Source organism: Scardinius erythrophthalmus (genome assembly GCF_964197995.2).
Source record: "Scardinius erythrophthalmus genome assembly, chromosome: 25".
Lineage (NCBI taxonomy): Eukaryota > Metazoa > Chordata > Actinopteri > Cypriniformes > Leuciscidae > Scardinius > Scardinius erythrophthalmus.
In genome coordinates this window covers 9,992,332-10,013,344 of record NC_138245.1, presented here as the reverse complement: position 1 = coordinate 10,013,344, position 21,013 = coordinate 9,992,332, and positions in this window count along the sequence as shown.

Genomic DNA, 21,013 nt, shown 5'->3' with positions numbered 1-21,013 from the left:
ATAAATATATATTTTTATATATAAATTACAAATTTTTCTTAAATATATACAAGCATGTGTGTGTATTGATATATACAAAATAATTATACACAGTACACACACATATATTATGTAAACACAAACTTTTATTTTGGATGTGATTAATCACGATTAATCTTTTGACAGCCCTAGTGTATATGTATATATATATGTATATATATATATATATATATATATGTATATATATATATATATATATATATATATATATATATATATATATATATATATATAATATATTATGTATGTATGTATATGTATGTCTTTCCAGTAAATAGATTTTGATGACTCACCCACTATCACTTCTACACACTTACCTGGTTATAAGTGTCTGTTGTCTCCTGTGTTGTGTTTTAAATTGTATTTTTTATGAAATTGTATCCTGTATGTATTTCTAATGTATTTATTTTAGCCCTCCTTCCCTTTCCCTAAGTGGTTATTCCACTTGTCAGGCCGCCATTGTAAATAAGAACTTGTTCTTAATGACTTGCCTGTAAAAAATAAAGGTATAACTGACATGCACACATAACAGCCCTGATTTTCGGCATTTGCACTGGCGTGTTGTGCATTGTTTTTTACAGGTACACAGGATCATTTCCAGGCAACTTTCAGGTATTGGATTCTGTGACATAAGAATGGGCTGTAGTCCTGAACCGCCATGTTTCCATCATGTCCAAGGGTGAAGGAAGCTCAGGTGTGGCATAGTGAGCATTTCTCCAAACCATTGCCTGGTAGTGTACTCTCAGCAGATGGAAGTGGAGCCCATCGCTTGTCGCCGGCATTGCTTCTGGTTTACCTGTCCTGGAGAAAAGTATATGCCTTGCTGCATCAACAGAGTCTGTTTTATGCACATCATATTATTCTGCAGACAAAAGCCTCTGAAGATCTTTGAGTCTCCTCCGTGAGATCACCAATTCCGAGGTTGCTGAGCAATTGATGGTGCATTTTCCAGACTTTCCATGATGTACTTTTGGTGTGACTTGCAATGTATGATGTGGTATCACAACCAGTTAGTGCATGAAATGCTACAAGGCTTGGTGCTGAATCCTTTGGCAGTTTGTTAAAAACAGCATCAATGAGTATATATTGTGGCTTCCTTGTGGTACCAGGCAACAGCCAGAGTTTTTTACATGCTACGTGCGGGAAATGGGAAACCAGAATCACAAGCACATCAGTGTCTCTAGTCTAGATGACACGACTACTGTGTCTGACTGTTCAAGTGCCTCTTGACCACCAACGATTAGTCTCAGTAGCATATATAAACTATCTGGGACACATGCAATGGCGTCATCCTCACTTACAGAGAAACCTTTATGGCCTGGGGCTTCTATCAACTCTTGATGAATTTTCAGCGCTACATGTACAAGTGATAAGAAACTGTCATCTGTAGGCACATATTGAGGCAATGTTTTCTCACTCTAATCCTCATCCATCATTTCTAGTACTTTGTAGGAATTAGCATGGTTTTTCGCTCGGATGAACACCTATCAAGAGGTTGAAAAAAGTTGAAGATGTCACCCAGCTGTGACTGCAACTTTTCACGAAATGTTGCCCTTCTACTGCAGTAAGAGAGTGGAATTGTGGTTGATGATTTTTCACTGAGTACCTTATACCGTTCCCAGACATCATCAAGAAGTACATGTACTTTATCTGCTGCCCCTTGCAGCTCTTTGCATAGCCATGTCATCGCAAGGTCTGGGTAGTCTGAGTTTTCAGAGTGTTCTTGTATTGCCTTCTTTGTCTTGTCCGTAGATCTGATGAATGCTCTTAAACATGTTAAGTGATATTTTGCCTCAGCTGCAATTAGATCAATCACTCCAGCCAGCCGAACATAAATGTTATGGTCTAAAGACGAAGCTTGAATAATTTGATCACTCAGTTTTGTTGTCATTACTGATCTCAATGGTTTCTTCAAAACATCTGTTTGGCAGAACTGGCATAAACTCCAATCTACTGGATCCATTTGCATTCGCAGTGAACACCTGCTACTGCAAGGTTGTGCTTGTGCAGTTTGTCTGCTGCTACCTGCATGTTCAGAACCCACTGTCTTTTGCAAACGTTCTAATTTGAGTCCAATACATCTTCAACATGATCAATCAAAACACTGTTCTTTGAGTCATTTAGATTTCTCCTGGTTCTGGCGGCAAGCCTAGCTTTCGCCAATCCTCGGTCAGATGCATTACTAAGACTCCCCTTGTTAAAAGCAGACAATGCTGTAATCTACCGGTCTCAGGTTTGTTATTGGATCCATTTGAAGCTGAAAAGCAAAATCAAAGAAAAATAACATTAAATTTACTTTAGAAGATCTATATTATTTAGGGGTGTAAGGGTTCTTCCATAAAGTTTTCAAGAGACACACATAGAGTCAACAAAGTGTACTTTTATTGACTGCAACACTTACTTAACAACACTTTGTGCAGGGAGAAAAAAAAAAAACACTGATTCATAAATTGTGCATCAGCACACAACTGAGTTCTGGGTCTCAGATGTTTACTCAGGGAACCCTCACCCGAACTAACTCAGCCACAGAAAATGAAGCCCTTTTAACAAGCTGGACCAAACCATTCTTATGATTACAGGGGTCTCACAAGTTCTCAATTACATCAAACTTAAAAGGTTGAAATAAAGAAATACTTCTATACACAAACTCAAATAAACAAAATAAAAATCACATTTATCATAAAGTCATAATGAAAATACACTTAAACATACACACACAAAACATCTTTTAAACATTCAAATTAACACACAACCCCCTGGAACATTATCCCAAAAACTACATTTCCCATAATTCCTAACTGAATATATAAGGGACACCAAGAAAGGCCGCGCCCTTTTAATTCCAAGCCTTTGTTCCATGCTGCAGTCATGGAGCCCGGCGGAACCACGGGTAAGATGTACACATTTAAACAGACTTAAATAAAATGTTAAACCCATAACTTGGTTGTGGTCTCATTTACTCACTAGCGTGCACTCTAGAAATAAATGATTATTGACTTTGTTGCTCATTGGGATTTACAGCACCAAAGAGACATGTGTTTGGGTAGATAACATTTAAAGAAACAAAATAATTAGTAAATAAACAGACAAAAACATTAATCCTCTAAAACAAACAAAATATCACTTCATATTCAAAGTAAACTAAGTGCTCATTCAGTGTGGCCTTAGCCATCACATTTCCCCCCACCTATACATTCTCACACGGTGAGCGAGAAAGAAAATCGGCTGCTATATTTTCGACCCCCGGGCGATGCTTCACTGTAAAACGAAAGGGTTGTATAGATAAAAACCATCGTGTCAAGCGAGAATTTGTATCTTTCATCCTATTCAACCATTTCAAAGCTTTATGGTCCGTTTCGATAACAAAATCTCGGCCGAGCAAATAATATTTCAATGAGTCGAGAGCCCATTTCAAAGCTAAACATTCTTTTTCCACCACAGAATATCTAGTTTCTCTGGGAAATAATTTCCGACTCAAATACACCACGGGATGCATTCCTCCGGTCTCTTCCTGCATCAGGACAGCTCCCAACCCTAATTCGGACGCATCTGTCTGAAGAACGAACGATTTTTCAAAATCAGGACTACATAAAATGGGTTAATTGCTCAGCGCCCCCTTTAGCTCACAGAATGCTTCTTCAGCGGGTGTAGTCCACTGCACTTTGTTAGGATTCGTCTTTTTAATTAAATCAGTTAACGGTGCCGCAATGGTCGAGAAATGGGGAATGAATTTCCGATACCAACCGACTAAACCAAGAAATTATCTAATTTGTTTTTTTGTAGCTGGAAGTGGACAGGATTGAATAGCACGGAGTTTCTGCACTTGAGGTTTAATAACTCCATTTCCCAATACGTACCCCAAGTACTCGGTCTCGGTTTTTACTAATGAACATTTTGCAGGATTAATGGTTAAACCAGCATCTTTAATTCGTTGGAAAACCGCTCGAAGATGTTGAAGGTGATCCTCCCAAGATGTACTAAATATCACAACATCGTCTAAGTAAGCTGCCGCAAATTCTCCCAAACCATCCAATACGGTATCCATCAATCTTTGAAAAGTCGGGGGTGCCCCGTGCAAGCCGAACGGTAGCCGAAAATGCATTAGCCCCCTTGGTGTACGGAAAGCGGTCAACTCTCGCGACTCCAAGTCCAGAGGCACCTGCCAGTACCCTTTACTTAAATCGATAGTACTAATGAACTTAGCCTTTCCGAGTTTTTCAATTAACTCCTCAATACGAGGCATAGGATACAAATCGAATTTGGAGACGGAATTTAAATAGCGAAAATCAATACAAAACCTGAGGGTATTATCTTTTTTTGGCACCAATACCACCGGATTACACCATTCACTCTTTGACGATTCAACTACACCCATTTGCTGCATCAATGTTACTTCATCTTCGAAAGCTGTCAGCAATCGTTCAGGGATGCGATAGCTCATTCGTTTTGGATGCGCATTTTCTTTAAGTACTATTTTATGCTTTGTAACTGTGGTATAGCCTGGCTGATTTTTAAACAACTCCGGATCACACAATTGCTGAATTTGAGCTTGACGGTCTACAGGAAGATGATTAAGGTCAATAGGCAGCGAAGGTTGACTACCAGGTAAATATTGCTCTTCTGGCTCCTCCTCATCCTTCACTAGTCGGATCAGATTAACAACTGTGCTCTCACTCTGCGAGTACCATCTCTTCAACAAATTAATATGCAACACCCGATGTGATCGTGCCTTGCCTGGGGTTGCTATCTCATAAGTGGTTGTTCCTATTTTTTTTAGTTACTTCAAACAGCCCTTGCCATTTACCCAAAAGTTTATTTTCAGAGGTAGGAAGCATGACGAGAACTTTCTGACCTGGTTCGAAAGATCGTGTCTTCGCCTTCCTATCATACCACGTCTTTTGTCTTTTCTGGGTTTCTTTCAAATGGGCAGAAGCAAATTCAGTCATTTGTTGCAATTTTTGTCTCATGGCTAACACATAATCAATAACATTTGTTTTGGTTGAAGTCCCCGAACTCCCCTCCCACAGCTCTCTCACAAGGGACAATGGTCCCTGCACTTCATGGCCATACATGAGCTGGAATGGCGAAAACCCAGTTGACGCCTGCGGAACTTCCCTATAAGCAAACATAAGATATGGTAGCCACTGATCCCAGTCAGTCCCCACCTCATTCACGAATTTCCGAAGCATTTGCTCTAAAGTTTGATTAAATCTCTCTACCAGCCCGTCTGTCTCCAGATGATAGGGAGTTGTTTTTAATCCTTTTATTCCCAACATCTGATACACCTGTTGCAGAAATTGAGACGTGAAATTCGTTCCTCTATCGGTTAGTATTTCTTTTGGAATACCTACTCTAGAAAAAAACTGAACCAGACATGAAGCGATAGCCTTAGCTTTGATGTTTTTTAACGGAAACACTTCTGGAAACTGTCGCATAATCACAAATGACTAACATATACTTATAGCCGGTCTTACTCCGTTCCAGTGGACCTACAATGTCCATTCCCAGCCGCTGAAAGGGAACATCAATGACTGGTAAAGGTATTAATGGTGCCTTACAAGGTTTGCGAATTTCACAGCATTGGCATTCAGGGCAAGCTCTACAAAATTCAGCAATGTCCTTAGACATTCCCAACCAGTAAAAATGTTTACTAATTCTAGAATGAGTCTTTCGCCTCCCCAAATGTCCAGCCCACGGAATGGAATGCCCCAGTGTCATTACTGTATTACGTACACTAACAGGTAACACCACTTGTAATTTATCCCGTTTTACGATACAGCAAATCATTCATTACACTGAAAGATTTCCCTTGAAACATGAATACGTTTGACCCTGTTTGAGCTGCCTCTACCACCTGGGAATACAATTTAGAAATGTCAGCATCCTCTTTCTGCAACTGTCTCAAATTTTCAGGTATTGGGATCTGATCAGCATTCAACAGTTTGTCAGGCTCTTTTAGTTCCCTAGCCTGCACTACAGTTCTCTTAAATTTTTCCTGTTTCCTTTCCCTCCTAGACTTCTTTTCTTTTCACTGATTCACAGACAGTTCAAAATAAAAAAAAGGTAATGACAACAATGAGTTTTCCTCTTCCTCACATTCATTCTGTCTGCTTTGAGCCCGTGTCAGAACTACATTACAAGTATCCCAAAGAGGTAACAAATTCATCAGCGCAGGAAAATCATGACCTAAAATAATTGGGTATGGCAAGTTCTGTGCCAGCCCTACCCTCATCAAATAGGTTTGCCCCGCTATACCCAGGTATACATCAGTGACAGAATACTGCCGCTCCTCCCCATGAACACATCTCACTATTACTGGGGTATCACCACTAACACCCAATTCAGGTACAAGTTCTGATTCAACTAAGGTCTGCGTGCAACCTGTATCTATCAAGGCAGAGACTTTTTTCCCATTCAACTCAACAGTTCTTATCACTTGCTTTGGGATGGGAATGTTCGCAGGTTCAGGTATAGTTTCTCGAGGCACATAACACATATTAGTAAGTGTTTTTGTCAATTGCGGACACATTGGCTTTTTATGACCTAGTTGACCACATTTATAACACTTAATAGTCTCTAAACCAGAGACACCAGAGTTCTCAGTTCGTTTTCCACTTGCCTCAGTTGTGAACCTACTTCCTTGAGATGTTGAAATCGGTCGTCGAGAAGCTCCATCTCGTGCAGTCTTCCAGCGTGCGAGACTCCAGGGCTCAGCTCTTCGGCGTCCCACCACAAATACCTCAGCCAGACGCGCCGCCTCCTCAGCTGTTCCTTGATCCACGTCTGTAGCTCTGGGCTAAGCATCCGCAAAAATTGTTCAAGGACAATTATCTCTCCGATCTCCTGGTTCGTTCTCTCTGCCGGTCTCACCCACTTTTGATACAGGTCTTTCAGTCGAACATACAGCTCTTTAGGGGTCTCTTCTTCCAGCACCTCCATAGCTCGAAATCTCTGTCGATACGTTTCATGATTAATGGAATACTTTTTCAGAATAGTCTCCTTCACCTGCGGGTAGTCACTTGCGTCTGCAACATCCATGGCCACATATGCGCTGCGCACCTTGCCAGTCAGCAATGGAATGAGTCTAATGGCCCAATCTTCCCTTGGCCATCTGCACACCTCAGCAATCCGTTCAAACGTGGTTAAATAATGCTCGATGTCATCCGCTTCACACAATTGTTGAATCTTTGGTTCTTTCAGCGCATAACCATGGCTCATAATGCGGGAGCCAACAGAAGCTCTAGGCGATTCCTCCACCTCAGCGTCTCCCCTGTCTCGCAAATCCTCCAACGGAGTTCGCTGGCTGACCTCATCCTGTAGTAGACGGAACTGATGCTGAAGCGATTTCCATCTCGTCTCTTGACGAGCTGCATCTTGCATCTGACGGGTATCTCTCTCTTGCTGATCCTGCATGAACCGTTGAAACATCTGCTTAAGCTCCAGTACATCACCCTTCGACTCCTCTTCAGACACCTGCTCAGCCACACCTGTCGCATCCTCCATCAGCATCTCACCCTCATCTGGTGCGCTCTGGACATCAGCAGGAACAACAGCGCGTACTGCTCTCTTAGGCGCCATTCTTTTAGTACTTGACTCTCTACAGACGGTCTCCTCCTGGACAGAATCCCACTGCTGCCACCATCTTGTAAGGGTTCTTCCATAAAGTTTTCAGGAGACACGCATGGAGTCAACAAAGTGTACTTTTATTGACTGCAACACTTACTTAACAACACTTTGTGCAGGAAAAAAAAAAAAACCACTGATTCATAAATTGTGCATCAGCACACAACTGAGTTCTGGGTCTCAGATGTTTACTCAGGGATCCCTCACCCGAACTAACTCAGCCACAGAAAATGAAGCCCTTTTAACAAGCTGGACCAAACCATTCTTATGATTACAGGGGTCTCACAAGTTCTCAATTACATCAAACTTAAAAGGGTGAAAGAAAGAAATACTTCTATACACAAACTCAAATAAACAAAATAAAAATCTAATTTATCATAAAGTCATAATGAAAATACACTTAAACATACACACACAAAACATCTTTTAAACATTCAAATTAACACACAACCCCCTGGAACATTATCCCAAAAACTACATTTCCCATAATTCCTAACTGAATATATAAGGGACACCAGGAAAGGCCGCGCCCTTTTAATTCCAAGCCTTTGTTCCATGCTGCAGTCATGGAGCCCGGCGGAACCACGGGTAAGATGTACACATTTAAACAGACTTAAATAAAATGTTAAACCCATAACTTGGTTGTGGTCTCATTTACTCACTAGCGTGCACTCTAGAAATAAATGATTATTGACTTTGTTGCTCATTGGGATTTACAGCACCAAAGAGACGTGTTTGGGTTGATAACATTTAAAGAAACAAAATAATTAGTAAATAAACAGACAAAAACATTAATCCTCTAAAACAAACAAAATATCACTTCATATTCAAAGTAAACTAAGTGCTCATTCAGTGTGGCCTTAGCCATCACAAGGGGTAATAGTGTTATGATATGTAGCCTATATTTGGAGCAAGGCACAGATTCACAGATGTTACGTTAGCACTCAAAACCTGTGATCACCATGAATCATCATACATTGATTCTACAATCTACACATCTTCTATACAGAATTCACACTCTATACAAATACCACAGCAGTACAAGTTTCACACCCTATCGGTATACTAAATTTACCCCATACAGTAGCCTAACGTTACTGCTTACTCATCTGGAAGCAACAGACATTCAGTGTAAAAGTAAAAATGACATAACATTATTTAATATTTGAATCACAGCTTAGGCTATAGGCTAGTGTTTTGACATCGACAGCCCAAGTGCATCTTATAGTAGAGGTATTCGACATTAGCCTGGTTAAAACCAGACCCTTCTCAGTTGAAACTGAGTGTAGGGTCTGGAGAAGCTATGTAGACAAATCATTTCCAAAGGGGCGTCACCAACCGACGTAGCTCAGCTTGATTGACAGGTGATCGGACCAATCATACTTCGCCATCCGCCATTTTGTCCGACAAAGCAGTCAGGAGAGTAGATTAACATAGATTTGAACTTGAAAAATGGAGTGTACTGACGCCTTTCCGTGGTTAAAACAACATTCCTTCTTATGTTTGTTCGTGTTTATTTGAGGCTATAAATTAACTAGAAGGAAGAGATGATCGGTTCACAAGAACAGCTTTAACTGATGCTCTACAGCGATCTGTCACGGCACATTAAAGAGCAACAAAACGGTATTTATTATTTAAATTTCTTTAAAAAAAATTACCAAATTTGAAAGCTGAGACTTTGTTTAATATGTTTAATATCAAACGTAACCGAAAAGTAGCCTGCTCTGTCCTGTCTGCCAGCGTGTTGTCAGTCTCCTCTCTGCTCCGCAATGTATTTTTCACTGCGTGTGCTTGAGAACTCCTTCAGCGTCACTGCGCTGTCGTCATCATGTAAATCCCTCCCCAAACGTTTCTGATTGGTGCCGCGATTTCGGCGGCACAGAAATGAGTTTGAATGGGCTCTTCTCCAGACTATCCTGGAGAGAGAATGAAAATTCGCCGGAAGTAGTCTGGGTTTTCCCAGGCTAATTCGACATACCAATTTCCCCCTTTTTTCTCTTGAGTGCAGCAGAGCTATTGAACTTGTATCAATGCTGAAGGTATAAGAATTGGTGATAATGTTATTTTAATCTCTCAGCAAGAACACATGTATTTTCCTTAAAGAAGAAAACCAGGTTCTGAGCATTCTGAAAGGACTGGAACTTTTTACTTTTTACAAAAGCTTCAGGCCATCAAAACAGACAAGAGTGAGATACTAACTGTTCATGTGAGACAAAACCCTTATCATTGGAATGAAGGTCAAGCAGTCAGTGATATCTCAGAATTACAATTAACAAATCGCAGAGGGAAAGACTGGATGACAATTCTAATCCTACAAAATACACTGACTTTTTTCAATAGATGCATGGGTTCCAAGGAAGGACACACACTCAAAGGCTAATGGAAACTCAAGAATGGTTTACCCTGGTCCCTGCCTTATCATTATATGTTGACAAAAAACAAAATAACAACAACAACAACAACAACAACAACAACAACAAAAAAAACAGCAACTTCAGTTGACATCATTATATGCTGAAAAACAGACCGGCAACCTCAGGTGACTCTATTTTGTTTAAATTTATTTGGAAAAAGAAGAAGAAAAGAAATAAACAAAATAAATCTACATTTAGAGATCAGTGGGAATCTAAAAATCCAATAGGGAAAACAATATTAATATTCCTCGAATAGAGTTTTTGAGGGTTATTAATGGTGTATCACCTAAGCTTCTACATCTTATTAAATCATCAATACAATACTATGGATTAAAAGAAGAAACTCCCTGCTTAATGTTGAATTGATTTGTTAGACAAAAATGCAATAACATACCAGGAGAACATAGGCTATACTGATCTCAAAGCAATGGTTTCAGAAAAAATTTGAGAAAATACCTTTTTTGCAGTTCAGTCTTGATGGTTTAGAGCAGGGGTTCCCAAACTATTTACAAAAATATTTACTTGAAGTACTCCCTGAGATTTTAAGTTAATATTTGAATTGTACGGGCCATTCACATTTTCATGGTTCTCTGATGACAATTAATGGTCACATCATGCAATTAAACATAAACTATTTAGATTTATATTATCTTTTTATAGAGTTTTTTTATTTTAAAAATATTTAATAATAATATTAAAAAAAAAAAATTAAAAATGAGGACATAAATATATTACTGATGTAAATTAAAATTGTACTTCAAGTTAAAAAAAATATATTTGAAAATAATTATAACAATAATTTTATTTTACACTACAAGTTACAATACTAATGTTTATGCCAGACAACTTCATTACAAATATATAGAAATACATAGTTTATCCTCCAGCTCATTTTTCAGGTATTCTGTGTTAGAAACTTAAACTGGATTGAACAGTTGATCAATTTTACAATAATAGCAAGAATATATTCAGTAAAATATGTGCTGGAGTGTTTTAAACTAAATGTTGATGACTCTTGCGACTTCTGTAAAGGTGACAAGGAAATAATTTCTCTTTTATTTTTCCACTGCATATATACAAAACTATTCTGGACTGATGTGGAACATTTAATTAAGATTAAATTGATCCATGCTTTTGACAATGATACTGTCACAGGGGGTTGCGGGAAGGCAAACAGAGACGAGGATATATTTTCAAAAAAGAAGGTTTAATGTAATTAAACACAGGACACCAGAACAGGTAGCAACACACACAAAATATAACCGAGATCGGACCAAGACTGACTGAACAGATGGAACTTAAATACAAACACAGGTGACACTGATTAACGGAACACAGGTGATACAGACGATGATGACTAAACAGGTGATACAACTGAACTGATAATGACAGTAACCATGGAAACGAAGCAGTGGTGGGAAAAGAACAAAGGAAAACAGGAACAAATCAAAACACAAACTGAAAGTCCAATCATACACTGACACGTGACATTACCTCCACCTCCCAGAAGGCTTGACCTCGCGCAATAGATAGACCAACTGCGGAGGGAGGAAGACGAAGAGCAGGTGAAGGGCAGACAGAAGGCAGGACGGACCAGGGCAGAGCAGACGGTGCAGGCAGCCAGGGCGGAGCAGGCTGTGCAAGGAGGCCAGGGCGGAGCAGGTGGAAGAGGATACCTAGATGGAGCCGGAGAGCCGACTAGCCAAGGCGATGCTGAGGATCCCGAGGGACATGGTGTAAACTCACGCTCAATCGGCCCAATGGAGGCATCCGGTCAGTGGGGAAGGCCTCTGCGTGTTACTGTCTTTTCACGTGTAAATTTGATTAAATGCAATACATTTTCTCATATGTATTCTCTCGTTATTTCATCTGACATTTTTAATGATATCTGTGCATCATTAAATGTGAGCAAATGTTCGACTATTCCTTTTAACTCTTTAATGAAAACAATGTTAGAGTCCGTTAGAATAAAATCAAATGTTTACAATTTATGTCAGGCAAATGTATCATGCCAATTTCACAATCAGTTCAAAGATAATCAATACAATAACATCGAATGCTCTAGAACAGCGGTTCCCAAACTTTTTTTCCTGCGCACCCCCTTCTATGTCCCAACCGGGTTGGCGCACCCCCAATCCCCACTTCAAAAAAATAACGCAACAAAGCTTTGTTTTATCGCCATATAAAGACTCATGTTTAATCATGCGCAAATAACCAACACGCATGACAATAACAACATCAACAAAGTTTCAATATAATGCAACAAAGCTACGCACAAGCTTCCACTTTTAAGAGGACGAGTGACAGACACAGGCTCAGTAATGGCGTATGTATGACACGCCAATTCGATTTCCATTTTTGGCGTGCTATCAACACGCATAATCGCTTTTCAGCGTGTTTATCAACGCCGTTGACTTAACGTTACATTATAAATATGACCTACCCCAACTCCGTCCCTAAACCTACCCGTCACTGGGGTTAATACCATGTTAGATTATAAATGTAAGATCCCTTACTCTACTCCCACATCTAAACATACCCATTTTATGGACCATATTAAAATCATAAAACGTAATGGACAGATATGTAGGAAAATGGCATTTTTATGAACAATATGGCATTAAAAGATAGTTTGAGCCACGAATCCTACCCCTAAACCTAACCATAACCATTTCTTAAAACTACCCAGGCAACAATTATAAAGAAAAACAACAGACGAGTATAATCACAATAATTAACCTTACAACACAACATCGATTCAGAAAATACACCAATTTTATTAGCTTGATGTAATCCAAACCTTCAGAATCCATATATTATTTGCAAGAAAAAGATCCAAACAGCCCGTTATCCAGTAATCGTCATCTTGACCGTAAACGTCAAACCTAGCGCTTGTTATGAATTCAAATTCAAAAATTGCGCCCTCAAGAAGCTTTACACAGGTTACTATGGTTACGGCAGTAATATCAAACGCTCATTGGCTCTCGCCTCGCCTGCTTCGTCACAGATTGCGTCATGCACATTCACATTTGAAATGAAGCGCGCACTGCCGCGCAGCCCTCAGAGCGAACCGAACCGAAGACGGATTACATTTTCATGGATTTGAATTAATAACTTAAATTCTGCTCTGTTACCTCATACAAAACCACTGCCAGAGAGGACTGCGACACACGTGAACAACTTTTGGTACCGATTTTGACATTTTCTCATTAAATAAATTATTGTGATTATATTTGTCTGTCTGTTGTTTTTCTTTATAATTGTAGCCTACGTAGTTTTAAGAAATGGTTATGATTAGATGGTAGGATTGGCAAACGTCCGGGGATAATGGTACGTGTAAGATTCACGTCTGAGGCTGTTAAACTGTGACATCTACACGTTTTCCAAAGGGGACCAACATGATTATTTCACGTACATTTTGCTCCGTTTCGTTCGGGCATTCAACGGCGTAGACATACACGCGGAAGATGATGGTTCGTTTCGGCGTTAACATACACGCGGATAGCTCAAAATGCGTATAAATAACACGCCACTTTTGACTTGAAAGTGGCCTGTATGTTTACGCAAAGTCATGATGTCATGTTGGTAACAGAAAGCGCGGTTATTTTCAGCCGCGTAAAAGAAACATTGCAGCAATATTAAATGACCGTAAATGACCGTGGAGCTAGCATCATCATCATAACACAACGGTTATGGAAATTAGAACGACAGTACATTGAATTAAATTGCAATGAAGTTACAAACGATCCACAACATTAAAGAGAATAGGCTCCGGAATAGATAAAATAAATAAAAACGAGGATCAATCTGATACTTTTCAAGTGCGACAATAAAATTTGCCTTCACACGATCCACAACATAATTAAGTAACAAAGAGCATAGGCTCAAACATAAAATAAACAACAATATTTTGAATATTGATATATATATAAAAGAGCTCACCAAAGCTGAATTTGTTTTATCAAAAATACTGTAAAACTTGTAATATTGTGAAATAGTATTACAATTTAAAATTTTATTTGAATAAGTTTTTAAAATGTAATTTATTCATGTGATTTCAAAGATGAATTTTCAAAATCATTACTTCAGTGTCACATGACCCTTCAGAAATATGAAAACAGTTTTCTGCTTAATATTTTGGAAACTATAAATTTTTTTCATGATTCTTTGATGTATAAAATTTTCAAAAGAACAGCATTTATTTAAAAAAGAAATATCTTGTAACATTACACATGTGACATGTTTTAAGGTCACTTTTGATCACTTTAATGCATCCTTACATTGAAAAACAATTCTGACCAACCAACACATTTTTGAACGGCAGTATACACTCAGTAGGTCATCATTGTTGCAATATAAACACTGTCAGAGTGATCAACAAGGTATATCTTCATTTACCAGTCAAAGACGGAGCCACTGTTCTTATGTTTACTCCATGCACTGTCAAGGTCTTCATCATATTTGTCGTGGTACCGGTCTTTGCAGCAATTATTTTACCGCAAATACTGCATCGCGCGTTGTTGGCATCGAGCCTGGAGAAATGTAGCCATACTTTTGATCGACTTTTCCACATCTTTATGGTATTGTGTGTGTGTGTGCTCGCGTCTCATATGAGTATGTGCGCGGAGAGTTTGTGTGTGTGTGCTCGGGTCACATTGAGTATGTGCGCGAGTTTGTGTGTGTGTGCTCGCGTTTCATATAAGTATGTGCGTGGAGAGTTTGTGTGTGCGCGCGCGCGTCTCATACGAGTATGTGCGCGGAGAGTTCCGCGCGTCTCGTGTGTGTAGAGTTTGCTTGTATGTGCGTGAGCGACTTTAGGTGTGTCGTTGTGCATTTCATATGTATTTGTTTTATCAAAAACTAATAAATTATAGTTTTTTTATTTAAAATAAAAGGAAAAGGAATTTACAAAGGAAATGTTTACTGTTCATGTTTTTTTATTCTATGGAAAAACCCCATTTAAAAAAACAGACCGCCATTACATTTTTCCTCTCGCGCACCCCCTGGTGGTAGCTCGCGTACCCCTGGGGGTGCGCGTACCACACTAGGGGAATCCCTGCTCTAGAATAAAAAGAAAAGATGCGAACCTAACTTTAGGAAATACATGATGCTGAGAGTTTTGGGACTCTCAGCATTCACGGGCTAATCTGAGGTACAGAATCGTGCCGATCTTCTAGTTGCATTTCATTATATAGACAGAAACTTCTCTCACATGGAAACATCTGCTAACAATGGGAATTTACATTCAGAGTTGACACCTTTTCAGGGTAGGAGACCATTTGTCTAGAAACCACCTTCCTTTGTGAGCCAGTTATCTCTAAACTCTTAAAAACCTTATTACCTTTTGTTTTACTTATTTGGGAATGAGACACTTGTACCAGTCGCACTGAGACATTTCAAATGATACTAAACATATATAATACTCGATGATAATTATTCACATTAAAACATATAGATTCTTGTGGGAGTTTTGGTGATCTCAGCATGAGGGAGAAGGAGTGGGGGATGAGGACAAGAAATGTAGATTAGGATGATTCGGAGGTGAGACTTTTGTCTCAATGATGCACAAGGGTGAGTTCAAATGTTAATTTCCTTTGTTCTCTCAGAGAGTAGCTCTCTCTCCCAGTTCTTCCAGTTTTTCCAGTCTTACAATGGTGATGCCGGCGGCTCTGGCGTCCGAGGTGCAGGCGGGGATCCAGAAGGCCGCGGTGGAGCCGGAGCGACAGAGGACCAAGGTGGAGCTGGAGGGAGTGAGGAGCCCAACGGAGCCAGAGGGCCGAAGGGACAAGGCGAAGCCAGAGGAGTGTAGTCCCGAGGTGAGGGCAGGCCGACGAACGACCATGGCGAAGCTGGGGTGACGAGGGAGCCCGGTGGAGCTGGTGGACTGATGGGTCACGGTGGAGATGAGGGAAGAGTCAAGGTGGAGCTAATGGACCGACGGGCCGAGATGGAGTCCTGGTTGTGGAGGCCAGAGGCGGAGACCAGGGATCCATCAACCATGATGGAGCTGAAGACTGGCAGACCTGATGGTGGAATAAGGGTGAGCTGAGGGGCTGACAGGAAGCAGCGGAGGCGTGGATGAGGAGATTATGGTGGGAGAGGGAGGCTGGGTGGGAGTTCAGGAACAGGCTTAGGCTCAGGAACCATCTCAGGCTCAGATTCTGGAATGGGGACAGACACAGGCTCGGGGAACAGGAACAGTTCTTGGGGCAGGAACAGGTCTAGGAAAATGAACAGGTCTTGGGGCAGGAACAGGTCTAGGGACAGGAACAGGTCTTGGGACAGGAACAGGCTCTGAAGCTGAAGGCTCAGGCGGTGTGGTGTCAGTGGCCATCTTTGCAGAGGGCTCAGGCGGTAAGGTGGCGGCCAACTTTGCCGAGGACTCGACAGGCATGACGTGAAAAAGCTCTAGAAGGGCAGTCTCGGCGGGACGAGACTCTGAAAGGGCGGTCTCGGCGGCTGCTGGTGATGGTGGTTGTTTTCTGGATCGGGACGCGACGCTCACCAAACACCTGCCGATGGCTTCTCTCCAGTTCAGTCCATCAGTGTTTGGGAGGTCGGTGACCTGGTGGAAATTGGCCCCGATCCAGAAGAGCAGCTTGAGAGTTTCATCGTCGAGGGGGCCAGTGACGGCTCGACAAACAAAGTTCTCCACGAATGAGAGAAAGACAGAGAACAGAGAAAAACAGAGAAAGAGCCTTAAAAACTTAGGTTGCCCAAGGCACAGCTGCACCATATCCAAAGCTCTTTCTAAGCACAGGATATTAAAGCGTAAGTTTGGTATTTTACACTTAAAGCCCTGTTTACAGATCGTTTCTGATGAAATAGAACGGTTAAAATAAAAATTTGGACACATGCTGCTGTCCCAAGAATTTTAGGTTTCTTTCGCTTTCCCCAAAACCTCTAGAATGGGTGTATAGGTGCACTGGAACAATACTTCATAAAACGCATTAAACTTTCGTTTACAAAGACCTGAAACTCACCGAGTGGTCAGGGGTGTTCACTGATATGCTCACACAAAAATCGCAAAAAAGTTTCAGGTCTTTGTAAACGAAAGTTTAATGCGTTTTATGAAGGATTGTTCCAGTGCACCTATACACCCATTCTAGAGGTTTTGGGGAAAGCGAAATAAACCTAAAATTCTCGGGACAGCAGCATGTGTCCAAATTTTAATCTTAACCGTTCTATTTCATCAGAAACGATCTGTAAACAGGGCTTTAAGTGTAAAATACTGAACTTGTCCTTTAAGTGTTGAATCTCTCATATGTTACCTTTAATGTATAATTTTATATAGCTGCCTTGAGAATTCACAAATCACAGGCAAAATATCATATTTTAAAGACTGTTTGACAAGTATCTCATAGACACTGTGCCTGTTCCCTGAATTACTTTTGAGAAATAGAAAAAAATATATTACACTAGAAAAATGGAGAAAAAAAAAATGGGTTTTTGAACTTTAGATTGCTTTCATACCAAGCAATAATTGTACACATTGTGTCCAGATCTTTGGCAGACGCCTGGACAGACACAAGACACTAAAAAGACACTGTTGGTTTTAATTATTAATTATTTCTGGTCTGCTGGAACCTAAACAAAGGTAAACTCTTTTTAACTCTTCAGAAACTATATCAGCTCTAGCAAGAGAAATCTTTATAATTAAACTGTTCTAGCACCACAGGATGATGAGACCCAACTTACAAAAAAAAAAAAAGATTACCAGCCAGCCACAAAAGACATTTCGTACATGACATTCACATGGGAAAGTGGAAATTACAATAAAAAAAGAAAGAAAAGAAAATTAGAATGATAATGACAAATGCAGCTCCAGAGATTGAACCACTGAAGAAAATTTAGTATACATTTAAAAATTCAGAATTTGTATCTGTTCTTTCCTTCAGTATAATCTACAGAAAACGCTTCAAATTGTAGTGGACTATTCCTTAAGCACATAACGCATATCATTGTTGCACATGCGTATGTTCCATAGCATACATTGTAAAAATAAAAAAGAGCATGCATCAGAGAGAGAGAGAGAGAGAGAGAGAGAGAGAGAGAGAGAGAGAGAGAGAGAGAGAGAGAGGAAGGGAGACGGGGGTAGGTGAGGTGGGGAGGTGAGGTGATTCCTAACTGCTCTCTTTAAACCCTCTTTTTCACCTGATAAAAGAAGCTGAGAATGAAACCAAACCCTGAGTGAGAATAACCAACATTTCAATTCTGTCACATTCATTAAAGACCTTCAAGGAGCACATCACGACCATGCAAGGTAATTTTTTTTTTTTTATCTCCTTCTGTTGAAAGGCTATTCAACTTCGTAATTAAGAGTTATTGTAAGAATTAATTTATTAAGAATTTTGAAAGTAAAAATAAAGATACTTGCATGGTTGTTTGCAGCACAGATACAACATCAAGAACCTTTTTTGGCTCCATATAGTTCTTTGGAAACTAAAAGTTTCTTGATGTTAGATTACAGGTTTTCAAGATCTATCTGTTCATCAGTTTTTTGAGTTCTTTAGGTTTTAGTTCTCTATATGATAAGAGGCAGTAAAACACTTTTTGGTTCTACATAAATAAGAACGTTTTAATAATAATAATACAATTAATTAAAAAAAATAAACTGTTGAAAATTAACAAAGTAATTAATAATTTTAATGTAACAAAACAGAGTAATATAGGAAATCAATTGCAGAGTCCAATGCAGTAAAATTAAATGTATTAAAGAAATGCATTTTAGTGGATGTGAATCGTAATTTGAACTGTGTTTCTAGTGAGAATGATGCAGAAAACTGCTCTGCTAGCACTCTGCTGCCTGTTACTGTCAGTTACATCTTCCCCAGTCTATCCAGCACTGAGGTAAGACACACACCAACTGTTCCATCATGCATGTATTTAATTAAAAAATATTTGGTGTCTTAATTTTTGTAATGAACTGTTTGTTGCATATTCTTACTCTTACACTAGCTCTGTTCAACAGTGTGACTTCATATTTCATTTATTTATTAATTGATTCATTTGGTAATGTGCAAGTTGGTTTAGTTGGTTGCATTCTAGTTGGTTTAGAAAGCATTGCTATGGATTACATGGCTCAAATAGTTTAACTATTTTTAAATAAATACATAAATTAATATTATACAAATGTTGTATAGTTGTAATTTATAAAATATTAGTTTTAAAGAAAAATTATATTTGTAAATGTTAAATGTGAACATGATAAAAATAAAACTGCTACACATTTAACAAATCTCTTACCTTTTATAACGTAAAAAAAAAAGGATGTTTGACGGTTTTAATGACACTGTAGAGACGAGACTTTATGATTACAATTAGAGTGTAATTTTATATCTGAAGCATGAGATTTTTTTTCCAGTTTCTCAAATAACAGTTACATAATTTATAATTACAAATCCTTTTAAATGTAAGGCTACTTAAATCGTCAACAATATTATATAATAGCAAACCATTCTCATAGCTTTCAGATTTTCTCAGAACATGGCATTTGCAGTCCTTGTTGGGAGACAACTAATTAACAGTGTGTGACTCATTTTTACACTAGACACACACCTCTATACAAACCCATGGACAGGGAACAGGGTGTGTGTGAATTATACTAACAAAGAATGAGAACAGTGAGTGAACTGGAAAGCCTGTGCGCTACTTTTGAGCGCATGTTCAGAATCTGTCACAGGTCACATTAATTGACGAAACCTGAACCCTGCTTTTGTTGTGTTAAGGGTCAGGGCTTCTCATTATAACCAATAGACACTGGACTTTTTTGCATCTTATTTAATTATTGGGGGGCTAGATAATAAGAAACTAGATAAAAACTAGATAAAAAAGTTTGTCAAGACAAACTTTGAAGTTGGCTTTAGAAATCCAGACCAGAACGTTTGAAAAAGTTTGAACAACTTTGACAGACAGATAGATAAGCTAAGGTGTTGCTATACAGTTGCTAAGGTATTCTGTGTGGTTGCTAGGGTGTTGCTGTGCGGTTGCTAAGGTACTTGTGTGGTTGCTAGGGTGTTGCTATGCGGTTGCTAAGGTACTCAGGGTGGTTGCTATGGTATTCTGGGTGGTTGCTAGGGTATTCTGGGTGGTTGCTAGGGTGTTGCTATGGGGTTGCTAAGGTGCTCAGGGTGGTTGCTAGGGTATTCTGGGTGGTTGCTAGGGTGTTGCTATGCAGTTGCTAAGGTAGTCAGGGTGGTTACTATGCGGTTGCTAAGGTACTCAGGGTGGTTGGTAAGGTATTCTGGGTGGTTGCTAGGGTGTTGCAGATAGATAGATAGATAGATAGGGTACTCAGGGTTGTTGGTAAGGTATTCTGGGTGGTTGCTAGGGTGTTTAGATAGATAGTTTGATAGATAGATAGATAGATAGATAGATAGATAGATAGATAGATAGATAGATAGATAGATAGATAGATCTCAGATGAGTTTTGTGATTTGTCAACTTAAATACATGTGGTGTATTATTTCTCTCAACTTTAAAAAGTATGCTGCCTATTTCATATATATAAAAAAAAGTTATTCTTGTGTCTTTGTCAACAAACCACAGATGGTGCGGTTTAACCCATTTAGTGTAATATCATGCCTCATTGTATATTAGCGTGTATTAAAAGCTCTGTGTCTTTTTTGTCCTGGGAAATAACAGTGAACAAATGTTCAATAGCTTTTTTTGTAGCCAAGACTTTACAGAAATTGACTGTCAAAAATAACCTTTAAAAATAACCAAAATTATTCTATTACTGAAAATCTGACTAAAACAACTCCTGTCTGAAAAAGTCTCCAAAGCATCCTGCATTTTGATTGTATGTAGAAGAGCACTTGTTCTACCTAATCTTAGAGAGTATATTCACGTCTTATGAATGTAACGGTGATAAACACAGTGCTTTATGTGTTTGTTAGGTTTGGTCAGCGAGCGGCTGCGATCCTGATGACCTCCTC